The following is a 10,617-nucleotide window of genomic DNA, read 5'->3' on the forward strand; positions in this document are numbered from 1 at the left end:
ATTTTTTTTCTGATATTATGAGGGAGTGTCCATTGAAATTCTGACACATTTTGATTCAAGTGTAGTGGTTGCAACATCAGTCTAATATTTTATTGTCTATGTGAAATAGTCTGATTATACTTCCCAGGAAACCTTGTAACATAGGTAGCTCAAGTTTATCTTTGATGTGAAAAAGAAAAATCAGGATGGATAGCTAAGCTAAGAGAGGAAATTATATGATTAACTTTTTTTCCCAGGGAAATAAGACTCATGTTTATATAAGAAATCTAAGAAGAAAATATATTTCTCTGAGAAAATCTCATGAGATAGATGGGGGGGAGAATGGTGAAAAAATATAGAGAAATGGAGGGGAAAACATAGGAGATTTTGTGTCCCAGTCAGAAGGAGAAAATAGTTGATGAATTCTAGAAACCAATTACAAAGCCAGAACAGAAGTATAGTGTAATAATCATAGTCACTGTGTGTGCAATTGCTGGAACTTTCTCCTCCAAGTAAATGGTAGCTGATATTTTCATGAATTGTCTTTGTTATTACTTCTTTTTTTTTGTTAAAGTTTTTGCAAGGCAATGGGGTTAAGTGACTTGCCGAAGGCCACACAGCTAGGTGATTATTAAGTGTCTGAAGCCGGATTTGAACTCAGGTACTCCTGACTCCAGGGCCAGTGCTCTATCCACTACGTCACCTAGATGCCCCCACTTCATTTATTTTTTTATTCTGAAGTAGGAAAACAATGAAGATTGTGAATTTGCTTTTGTGAGTCTAATGAGAATTGATTATTGAATCAGAAATGATAGGAACTTTGGAAAGGCAGAGGCCTATTAATCTTACAAGTTAATGATGAAAAAGAAAGTTGGATACAATCAGGCAAGATTAATTAGATTTAAAAGTAAACTACTTATTAAGAGTTTACTGGGGGCAGCTAGGTGGCGTAGTGGATAAAGCACCTTGGAGTCCGGAGTAGCTGGGTTCAAATAAGGTCTCAGACACTTAATAATCACCTAGCTGTGTGGCCTTGGGCAAGCCACTTAACCCCATTTGCCTTGCAAAAAACCTAAAAAAAAAGAGTTTACTGATTGAAATCCTATGAAGAAAGGCAGCCCAAGTTATATAGGGAGCTCTTTAGAACACAAAAACAGATTCTCAGATCAAAGAAAAGAAGAATTTGTCTAAAGAATTCATCAACCCAATTTGCTTTATTTTTTTGTTGGTACTTTACTTAACATTTATTACCGTGTCTTGATACATCCCTCCTTGTAACAGTAGTATAAATGGTCAAAATGTTATAAATACTTTCAAATTATATAAAAGTTTTGACTTATTTTAAAAATTATATTTGGGGCAAGAGAGGTCCACAAAGAGAGAAACTCTGCTTCTGATAAATCAGTAATAATTGACAAAAGATAAACCAACTGTTTTTTTTCCTACCTAGAATGATGATCTTCAGAGTGGTAAGTATAGTGTTAGGTGATTCTAGAACTCTAAGTTCAAGTCATAATACTTGGACAAATTGTATCCTGCAATAGTAAAACCTTATAGATAACACAGGAGAGACATGCCCCAACTCATAAAGAAGGTCTTCCATTCTAGGCAGTCATCATATACACAAAACCAGGTCCTTGAGCATTGATCAATATATTTACTTAATTATTCAACCAGAGAACATAATTCAAAATTAGATTTAAAAAATTGCATAGTAAGGAAAACAACAATAAAATGTCCTGTATAGATATTCTTCTACCCATTAGTTTTGTGGAGAAAGAAACAGTGAGGACTGCAAGTAGACACCATAATTATGAATGAGACAGAATGAAAAAATTGTAATTGTTGATATTAACAGGAAAATTTGAAAGAAGTATGGGTTTAAAGGGAAAGATGCTAAGTTTAGTGTCAGTATATTAAGTGTAAGATTTTCCTAGAGCATCCAGTTTGCAATGTACAATGCAGGATTGAAATTCACAGAAGAGACAACAGCTGGAGACACACACACACACAGGTTTGGAAGCAATCAACACATCATCAAACTCATGGGAGCAGATGGCATTCCCAAGAAAATGTAGACAGGAGAAGATCCAGGAAAGAGCCTTGGGGAATACTCTTAATTAGTAAGGTGTGAGTGAGACTAAGAAGACAGGTTAGACAAGTAGGAGTATTGAAGTACCAAGGAGGCATGAGTGTGGTTGGATAAGTAGTGCAGCAGACAGGTCTAGAAGAATTTTGAGAAAAGATCACTACTTTTGGCAACTGAGCTAGTTGGTAAATTTGGAATACCAAATGATTGAGTGATAAAGGACATCAAAGTATATGATAATTATTGACAATTTTTTCCAAGGAATTAGACTGAGAAATGTAGATGATAACTTGAAGGGATGGTACAATCTAGGGAAGCTTTTTTAAAGATGGAGTCAACTTGAATATTTTTCAAAAGAGAAGGAGTCAGTAGATAGGGACAGATTGAAGATTGAGTGATTGAGTAGTAGAACATGGGGTTAATATAGAGGGTTTAGTTTTTTAAAGAAGGGTCACTGTCAGGGACTGGGAAAAGTGGGAAAGTGAAAAATATCAAGGAATTTTGAAATGATGAAAAAGGGGAGAAGAGGGAGTTTGTGCCAAATGACCTATTTTTTTGTAAAGCAAAATAAGAGAGGAAGTTCCCTGGTGAGAGAATAAAAGTATAAATTTGTAATACAGTCCTTATCAAACAAAAAATTATAGTCAACAGAATTAAAGCATAGGATTAGAAATAGGGCAACACATTAGACTTCTATTGATTTTCAAAGATGGAAATAAACTTGATTCTTCAAATTATGGGACATTAGACTGAGTTTAAATTCTTAGTTAAGGGGAGACTAGGTGGCATAGTGGATAAAGCACTGGCCTTGGAGTCAGGAGTACCCGGGTTCAAATAAGGTCTTAGACACTTAATAATTACCCTAGCTGTGTGGCCTTGGGCAAGCCACTTAACCCCATTTGCCTTGCAAAAACCTAAAATAAATAAATAAATAAATGAATTCTTAGTTAAAATTCAAAAATGTATTGTCAAAGGGATTATTTTTTTTAGTGTTTTTTTTTTTGCAAGGCAATGGGGCTAAGTGGCTTGCCCAAGGCCACATAGCTAGGTAATTATTAATTGTCTGAGGCTAGATTTGAACTCGGGTACTCCTGATTCCAGGGCCGGTGCTCTATCCACTGTGCCACCTAGCCACCCCTCCATACTTTTCTACAGTTGCCACCGCTGACTGTAACTCCCTCCATCCATTCCTTCCCACTACCATATACTATATTCTCTCTCTCTCCTTTCACCCTGTCCCTCTTCCAAAATGTGCTGTAGGGCAGCTGAGTGGTGCAGTGGACAAAGTACCGGCCCTGGGGCCAAGAGGCCCTCAAGTCCACATACCACCCCAGAGAACCAGCAAGCATTTGGCCCCATGGTCCCAAACAGGCCACCCAATCCCAGCACCTTGCAAAAAGGAAAAAAAACTCTGACTATTCTCTCCCATGATCTATCCTCTCCTTTTCTCCTTTTCTCCATCACCCACATTCCCCCCTTTCCCCTGTCCCCCTTATCTCCTCCTTAATCCAGATATCTATAACCCATTGAGTGTGTATGCCGTTTCCTCTCTGAGCCATTTTTGATGAGAATGAAGGTTCCCTCATTCCCCCTTGCCTTCCCCCTTTCCATTATCATTGCAAAAAGAAATGTCTTTTATATGAAATATCTTAGCCTATTCCACCTCTCCTTTCTCTTACTCCTAGTACATTTCCTTTTTAGCCATTGACTCCATTTTTGCAATATCTTATATCTTCAAATTCAGCTCTCTCTTGTGCTTCATCTATAAAAGCTCCTTCTACCTGCTCTATTATATGAGAAAGTTCATATGAGTATTATCAGTATCAACTTTCCATGTAGGAATACATGCAGCTCATCATCATTAAGTCCCTCATATTTCCCCTCTCCTCCACTCTCTATGCTTCACCTGAGTCCTGTATTTGAAGATCAAACCTTCTGTTCAGCTCTGGCCATTTCAACAGGAACATTTGAAATTCCCATTTCTTTGAAAGTCCATCTTTTCCCCTGGAAGAGGATGTTCAGTTTTGCTGGGTAACTGATTCTCATTCACATGCCAAGCTCTTTCGCCTTCTGGAAGATTATATTCCAAGCCCTAGGAGCCCTTAATGTAGTTGCTGCTAAATCCTGTGTGATCCTGACTGCAGCTCCACAGTATTTGAATTGTGTCCTTCTGACTGCTTATAATATTTTCTCTTTGACTTGGGAGTTCTGGAACTTGGCTATAATATTCCTGGGCGTTGTTTTTTGGGGGGATGTCTTTCCATTGGAGACTGGTAGATTCTCTCAGTTTCTATGTTGCTCCCTGCTTCTAAGATATCAGAGCAATTTTCCTATAGGAATTTTTTAAAAATGATGTCAAGGCTCTTTTCCTAATCATGACTTTCAGGTATTCCTATAATTTTTAAATTATCTTTCCTGAATCTGTTTTCCATATCAGTTGTTTTTTCAATGTGATGTTTTACATTTTCTTCTAATTTTTCATTCTTTTGGTGTTGAAGTATTGTGTTTTGATTTCTCAGAAAGTCATCAGCTTCCTTTAGCTCCATTCTACATCTGAAGGATTTGTTTTCCTCAGAGAGCTTTCTTATCTTCTTTTCCCTCTGGCCAATTCTGCTTTTTAAAGCATTCTTCTCAATAACTTTTTGAACTGTTTTATCCATTTAACATAAGCTGGTTTTTAACATGTTATTTTCTTCAGCCTTTTTTTTATCTCCTTGATTAAGTTGCTGACTTTGTTTTCATGGTTTTCCTGCATCTCTTTCATTTCTTTTCCCAATTTTTTTTCTATCTCCCTTACTTGATTTGCAAAATCTTTTTTGAGCTCTGTCATAGCCTGAGTCCAGTTTCCATTTTTCTTCAAGTTTTAGATGCAGAAGCTTGTACTTCCTTATCTTCAGATTGAGTATTTTGATCTTCCTTGGGATCATAGACTAAGTATTTGTCAATTGTCTGGTTCCTCTTTTTTCTCTGTTTAATCATTTCCCCAGCCTGTGCCTGGTTTTGGGGTGCTTCTTGAGCTTTTGAGTATTATTGGGATCCCCCCCGCCAGGATCTCACTGTGTGAGGATTTGACTGTTCTCCTGGCCTGTGAATGAGCAAAAGCACATCCCTCTGGCATGGGGCTGGGAGCGGGGGTCCCTGTTCTGTGGGGAGACCTAGACAGACCAGGATCTGAATGTGGCCAGGGCCCCAGAGTCCTGATTCAGGGACAGAGGGCAGACCTCAGAAGTCTCCCTCTACTCCCCTACCTTCAGTGGTCTGAGCACTCAGGCGTACTCTCCTGGAGGCTCCTGCTTTCTGGCTTCTGCTTCATTTCCTGCATCTGGGCATGCTGTCTACTGCAACTGCCCTGAGGGGTCTCGGCTTTGGCTTGCTCTGGCAGAGGTCTCCCTGTTGATCCTCCAAGATGTTTTCAGTGCTCCCTGGGGTGCAGTTTCTGGGAGGCTCAAATTTATTCACTCTGACAGGTTGCCCCTCTAATCCTGTAGAATGGAGTTTTTTCACTATTTTCCAGATTACCTTGGGCTGGAGAATTGCCTCACTGGATCTTTTCTTTGGGTTCTATCTCTCAAAAATTTAGAGCCATAATTTTAAGATTTTTGAAATATTTTGGAGAGAGCACTTAGGAGGCTCTTTTGCTGCCATCTTGGCTCTGCCCACTACTTGTTTTAATATGCTATTAAAGTGCATAGTTTTGTTTTGGGTAGTTTATTCTTTGTTTAATGAAGAAAATGAGGCAGTACAAATAAGTAACTGTCATGGTCACAGACCAAGACAAATGAAATTATTGATTTGATAATCTATGTTTTCATAGATTCATAGAATGCTGAACCTACAAACTGCCTTTAAGATTACCTTTTTCAATCTGTTGAAACTTATGGAATCCTCATAATAATGTATAAAATAAAAGACATAGAATTAAATATTTTGTCTTAAGATCAGTTAGTTCACCTTTGGATAGATTGGTATCTTTGGTATAGATAGAAAATTATAATGAATCCATGGTTGAATTTTAATGCTATCAAAATAGAAATTATTTTTGAAAATATTCTGATGTTTATAGATTGTTCTTTTAAAAAGTAAAACAGTAACAAAAACAAATATATATTAAAAAAAAAAGATGTTGACCTCTTCTTTCTCCTTAACATTTAAGGAGAAAGGATCCCTAACGTTGACTTCAGTATCTTTCATTGAAAGAGTTATCTCATTCATATGATTAACAGTATCTGCCAAGTTAGCCAAGCAAAGTCTTTCAAGAAGAGATTAAGAAAAGATGAATGGGGGCAGCTAGGTGGCTTAGTGGATAGAGCACTGGCCCTGGAGTCAGGAGTATCTGAGTTCAAATCCGGTCCCAGGCACTTACTAATTACCTAGCTGTGTGGCCTTGGGCTAGCCACTTAACCCCATTTGCCTTGCAAAAAAAAACAACCCTAAAAAAGAATTAGGTTTCTTTTTCTTCCAGAAAAAGGCAGAAGTTTCTGCCTTTGGTTCAAACAAGTTCTTCAAGACCTAGTCTCTTGAAAGCTAGTGAACTTCTGTGAGCTAGAAAAGATGTTCATATTCGATTTTCATTTGTTGATCAAATCTTCTAAAAATGTGCTGATTTAGAGAACTGCTTTTGATAAAGATCATGACTTTGTGACTGACAACAAAACTTTCAAGTTGTTGATTAGTCTCTTGTCAATACAGGTCTATGTGAAAAAATCAATTAAGGGAGAAGCTATTTTTGAAAAAGATAAGTTTGAAAATTTGCTGAATTTTTTTATAAGAATTTGTTATCTATTTTGTTTCCTCTTTATTCAAATAATAATTTTAGAAAAGGTCACCCTCACAATAAGTACACACAAATCTCTACATTGGCCACATCCAAAAATACTTGTCTTATCCATCATTTCTCTGGCAGGAGATGACTAGTGTGATTCATCTCCATTTCCCTGGATTCCTGTTTTATCATTCCATTTATCAGAATTTCAATATTTTTCAAAGTTGTTTTTCTCCATTATGTTGATGGTGTGGTGTAAATAAAGTAAAATATTTACTTCTTCATTTTTTAATAATTGGATTCATATCATTCCTGGATTATATCTTGATTAAAATGCTTTCAGATATTTTGTATATTAGTTTGAATGCAGTGTCTTTCTAGCTCTCCTGTGATTTGTAATAATATATAGTGACGAACATGACTTTATGTTTTACCTTTCATCCCTAAGTGTTGCTAAAATTATTAGTTATTTTAATTTTTAGGTTAAGTTTTTTAGATTATTTGTTATTTATTTATCTATTTATTTATTGGGGTTTTTGCAAGGCAAATGGGGTTAAGTGACTTGCCCAAGGCCACACAGCTAGCTTCTGAGACAGGATTTGAACTCAGGAGGCTGGTGCTCTATCCACTGCACCGCCTAGCCGCCCCTTAGGTCAGCTAAGTTTATAATCTAAGTATATAATCATATCACCTGCAAAAAGTAATAATTTTGTTTCATTTGCCTACGTTGGGTCTCTTCATTTCTCTTCCTTTTCAAATCATTTCTATAGTTATCATTTCTAGGACTATGTTAGGTAATACTGGTGACTTTACTTAGTGGTGCTTTACTTTAAATCTTATTGGAAAGGTCTTTAACTCTTTTTGTACTTTTAATATTAATTTATTTTTCTCAAGTTTTTTTCTAAAGATAGTTTTTAACACTTTGTTTTAAGATTTTGAACTTTTGAACTCCAAACTTTTCTGCTTTCATCTCTTCTCTCCTCTTCCTCAAGACAGCAAACAATCTGATATAGGCTATTCAGGTATAATCATGTAAATGTATTTTCACATTAGCCATGTTGTGGGAAAAAAAGAATCAGAATAAAAGGTGACAACCATCAAAAGAGTAAAAACAAAAAAGTGAAAATAATATGCTTCAATATACATTCAGACTCCATAGTTCTTTCTCTGGATGTTGTTGACATTTTCTGTGGCAAGTCTTGGAATTGTCTTCAATCATTGCTTTACAGAGAAGAGCCAGGTTTATCATAGTTAATCATCACATAATGCCTAACTCTGTTACTTATCATATTTAATGTTGGATTCAAATGAAATTATTGTTTTTATTAAAATTAAGTCCATTTTCTTTAAGTTTTCCAGTGTTAACAGAAATGAGTGTTAGATTTTTCTCAAAAGCTGTTTTCAACATCTGCTGATACAATTGTAACCATATTCAATTTTCCACTGTGAATGATCACTCTTTGACCCAGAAATGCAGGTATAAAAAGAAAACAGATTTATTAAAAGAAGTTACAACACAAAAGAAAGTAAGAGATTAAGGGAAAGCCCTAATTAATCTGGGGGGGGGGGGGGGAGAGAGAGACACCAAGTCCCTCCTGAAATCTCCTTAAAGAAGAGAAACTAGCAACTCCAGGAAGATCCAGAGGAAGAGGATCCTAAGGTGAAATGAAGCTCTTGCATCCAAGTCTCCTCTTTCAGTATTCTCTTGGTATGGCATTCCACTTTATAGGAATTGTTAATATACATGTAGCTAGATATGTTGACTGCCACCTGAAGAGGCAAGGTCATAATCAAGAGCAATACAATTATCTAGAACCACATTGCCTAAAGAGTTACATGACTTGAATATCAGAGAGGGCATGAGAGGTCTCCTTAGTAGTGAGTGAAATGGTTAAGTGTTGATTAGAAAATATTGCCTCATGTTTTAAATGGCCATACCAGGGGAGCAGATAACTCATTTCGCTTGGATAGGGACCAAAGCATATTCTTCCAAAGTCCAAGTTCACAGGAATGTGTATTTCTCATGTTATTGTAAATATCATTAGGATGAAGTATATGACCAAGTGTACACTGACCCAGACATTGATAGGGGGAGAGACAGTTAGAGCTGAGTACAGCCTGCAAGGGGTGTAAGATCTTAAGATCAATCAATCCACCAAGGAAGATAGCTCCTGCAGGAGTACAAAGAGACTGTCATCTGATTGAGGAGAGCCCTTATCCTGACCACTTGTGGGAGGGTTGTGTTACAGGTACCTGGAAGAGGTCCAGGCATATGCTCAGTAACATTGTAGGGATACAGGGTATCATCTGGAAGGTGTTTTAGTGGGTATGGAGACAGACAAAAGTCTTTCTTTTTTTTTGGATGCCAGATACATTCAGGAAAAGGCAAGTGGAGGCAAAAGCAACAGTCTCTCAGTTCTTTTACAGTCCAGAAACAAGGGTCTTGAGCTGTTAGATTTAATAGATGGGCATTAATTATACCAGGAAGATTGGAAGCTGATCTTTGATAAATGAGCTCTCAAGCCAGCTTTTCTGAGAATACAGGAAGAGCAAAGGGAGGTGACACCCAGCAATCTCAAACCCTACCCTGTCCTATAGAATTTACAGTTTGAACTAAAGCATTTGAGTTCTAGTTATGAAGAATATGATTTAACTCTAAGCCCGGAGAGATAGGAGTGAAAAGACAAGAGATAATTAGTGATAACATAATAGATTTGATTTAAGGACAGTGGAGATGATAGTAAGAATGATTCAAATAGAGTAAAACAACTCAGTTAAACAGAGTGTAAAGTATCCACAGACACTTATCTCCAAGGTTCCTCGGGTTGTCTTCTTAAACAGGTACTTCAAGTCTTCTAGTGGCTTACAAGAATACATGGTGTCACCTGAAGTAGCTGGATGAGGGACAGGTTTAATCCTAGAAAGTGTCCAGCTAGGGAGAACTTCCAATTTCACTGCTATTGGAGTAAAGAGTATAATTTGATATGGCCCCTTTCCATTTCACCCCCAGTTGATCTGTTCCTTGAGGCTTCCAGGACTTTAAATAAATCATACCCACAGGATTTACAGGAGAGACTATTATCACCCTGCAAAGAGCATACCAGACCAAAGCATGGAATTATCTCCTTCAGAAGGACTTAGGAGCCTTGGTAAGGGGGTATATGGGTGAAGTCAATTTGCCAATCTTCCCCAGAATAGGTACCTCTCCTTTGTCCAGTTTTTAAGAGTATAGACTTAATGCCACCTTCAGGGACTGCTTGAGCACAAATGGGAGAGGGTGAAGGAGAGATGGGGTGAGGGATTGGGGGAGAGCCAGAGGAACAGGGGAAGGATTGTTGGTGTTGGAGAGAGAAACTGGTAGATGAATCAAGGATATGGGTGGGGGTTGTAATTGCTGGAAGGTGAAGGTGCTAGAGGTATGGGGAAGAGTGAGTTTTGGGGCAGTAAAAAATAAGCAGTTCCTCCCCAGGTTTGAGAAGAGCTCAATTCAAAATGTAAACCTTTTGAATAGCTCTCATAGCTTGGAATCTGCTCAGATTCATACCTGGAGACAATCTTCGTTTTAGCAGATTTTTAAGCCTGAGCTAGGCAGGTTTTTGCCTCTCTCTGTCTGAGAAGAAGCATATGAAGGGGGAGTACCCAAGCTTCTTACAGTTGTAAGGGATATTTGATTTTGATCCTAGGGTGTTTAAGAGACCTGGTTCTGGATATGAAGGACTAGGAACTGGGGAATGCGTTGAACTTTTCAAGCCAGAAGAAATGCTCTGGAGTTCTAGTGGAGGTAAGG

At 37.5% G+C, this 10,617-nt stretch overlaps 1 protein-coding gene across 3 annotated transcripts in view; it reads left to right on the top strand.

Annotated features, from left to right (window-relative positions):
- Positions 1–10,617, top strand: part of MCC (MCC regulator of WNT signaling pathway) — a 219,108-nt gene that overhangs the window by 6,773 nt on the left and 201,718 nt on the right. The window contains exon 2 of one of the 3 annotated variants that reach the window (XM_074202759.1): positions 10,514–10,611. The exons of the other annotated variants lie outside the window; for them this stretch is intronic. The gene's annotated coding sequence lies outside the window, so the exon portion shown is untranslated. The remainder of the gene's footprint in view (positions 1–10,513; positions 10,612–10,617) is intronic. 3 annotated transcript variants of the gene reach the window in all.

This window comes from Macrotis lagotis, chromosome X (assembly GCF_037893015.1).
Source record: "Macrotis lagotis isolate mMagLag1 chromosome X, bilby.v1.9.chrom.fasta, whole genome shotgun sequence".
Taxonomy (NCBI): Eukaryota; Metazoa; Chordata; class Mammalia; order Peramelemorphia; family Peramelidae; genus Macrotis; species Macrotis lagotis.